Source organism: Taeniopygia guttata, chromosome 26 (assembly GCF_048771995.1).
Source record: "Taeniopygia guttata chromosome 26, bTaeGut7.mat, whole genome shotgun sequence".
NCBI classification, from domain to species: domain Eukaryota; kingdom Metazoa; phylum Chordata; class Aves; order Passeriformes; family Estrildidae; genus Taeniopygia; species Taeniopygia guttata.
The window spans coordinates 3,053,990-3,056,352 of record NC_133051.1 but is presented as its reverse complement, the minus strand read 5'-3'; positions in this window follow the sequence as shown (position 1 = coordinate 3,056,352).

The following is a 2,363-nucleotide window of genomic DNA, read 5'->3' as shown; positions in this document are numbered from 1 at the left end:
TGAGGATTTGGGCTTTGGAATTCATGGGATTGTCGTGGCAGTTTTAACTTGGGCTGAGCGTGCACGGGAATGTTTTAAAAAAACAAGGATTTTCCAGCTTTTTTTGTCCAAGTTGGATGGGAAGAAAGATCCTTCCTTCTTCCCCTCACTTTCACTCCAGGGCTGGAATTTGGTTGGAAAGAATAAAATAAATTAAAAAAATAAATATAAAAATGGGGGTAGGGAAGAGGGGGATCCTGGGCCAGGTTGTTTTCCCAAATTCCTGGAAATCCCAGTTTGCTTCCTGCATTTTTGGGGTGGAATTGGGCTGGTCTGGAGCAGGATTGGTGGTTCCATGAGGAGCTGAGGAGTTGGGAATTCTCCCTGGAATTCCCAGGGAAGGTGGAATTCCTTGGCTGCAATTCCAGCTGCCCGTGGCCGAGGATGGGTTTCGTTGGGAATCTTTTCCTTTCTTTGTGCAATAAAATGGATTCAGGAGCTTTTTATGGAGGAAAAAAAAAATTATTTTTTATTTCTTGTTCCTTCCCTGCACCCGTGGGAGATGTGCTGGAATTCCTGGTGGGATGGATCCAACTTTTCCTGCCATTCCAGGGTGGGTTTTTTATGGATCCAATCCCTGTTTTGGCATTTCCAAAATGGATTTGGGTGGATCCAACTTTTCCTGCCACTTCCAGAGTGAGTTTTTTTATGGATCCAATCCCTGTGTTGGAATTCCAGAGAGGTTTTTATGGATCCAATCCCTGTGTTGGCATTCCCAAAATGGATTTGGATGGATCCAACTTTTCCTGCCATTCCAGAGGGGTTTTTATGGATCCAATCCCTGCTCTGGCATTCCCAGAGTGGGATTTTATGGATCCAATCCCTGTGTTGGAATTCCAGAGGGGTTTTTAATGGATCCAATCCCTGTTTTGGAATTCCCAAAATGGATTTAGATGGATCCAACTTTTCCTGCCATTTCCAGAGTGAGTTTTTTTTATGGATCCAATCCCTGTGTTGGAATTCCCAAAATGGATTTGGATGGATCCAACTTTTCCTGCCATTCCAGGGTGGGTTTTTATGGATCCAATCCCTGTTCTGGAATTCCAGAGTGAGTTTTTATGGATCAAATCCCTGCTCTGCCTTTCCCAGAGTGGATTTGGATGGATCCATCCTCTCCTGCCATTCCAGAGGATTTTTTTTTATGGATCCAATCCCTGTTTTGGCATTCCCAAAATGGATTTGGATGGATCCAACTTTTCCTGCTATTCCAGAGGGGTTTTTATGGATCCAATCCCTTCTCTGGCATTCCCAGGATGGGTTTTTATGGATATAATCCCTGTGTTGGAATTCCAGAGGGGTTTTTAATGGATCCAATCGCTGTGTTGGCATTCCCAAAATGGATTTGGATGGATCCAACTTTTCCTGCCATTCCAGGGTGGGTTTTTATGGATCCAATCCCTGTTTTGGAATTCCAGAGTGAGTTTTTATGGATCAAATCCCTGCTCTGCCTTTCCCAGAGTGGATTTGGATGGATCCATCCTCTCCTGCCATTCCAGAGGATTTTTTTTAATGGATCCAGCCCCTGTTTTGGCATTCCCAAAATGGATTTGGATGGATCCAACTTTTCCTGCCATTTCCAGAGAGGTTTTTATGGATCCAATCCCTGCTCTGGCATTCCCAGGGTGGGTTTTTATGGATATAATCCCTGTGTTGGAATTCCAGAGGGGTTTTTAATGGATCCAATCGCTGTGTTGGCATTCCCAGGATGGATTTAGATGGATCCAACTTTTCCAGAGTGGGTTTTTTATGGATCCAATCCCTGCTCTGGCATTCCCAGGATGGGTTTTTATGGATATAATCCCTGTGTTGGAATTCCAGAGGGGTTTTTAATGGATCCAATCCCTGTTTTGGCATTCCCATGATGGATTTAGATGGATCCAACTTTTCCAGAGTGGGATTTTATGGATCCAGCCTCTGTTCTGGCATTCCCAGAGTGGGATTTTATGGATCTAATCCCTGTGTTGGAATTCCCAGAATGGATTTGGCTGGATCCAACTTTTCTTCCCATTTTCAGAGTGAGTTTTTTAGGGATCTAATCCCTGTGTTGGAATTCCAGAGTGGTTTTTTTTTTATGGATCCAATCCCTGCTCTGCCATTCCCAGAGTGGATTTGTGTAGATCCTGTGGAAAAGCAGGAATGGCCTCAGGAAAAACCTCTGGAAAAGTGGGAATGGCCTCTGGAAAGGGGGAATGACCCTTAGAGAAATCCTCTGGAAAAGCAGGAATGGTTTTGAGGAAAAATCTCTGGAAAAGTGGGAATGACTTTGGGGAAAACTCTGGAAAAGCGGGAATGGCCTCTGAGGAAACACCTCTGGAAAATGGGAA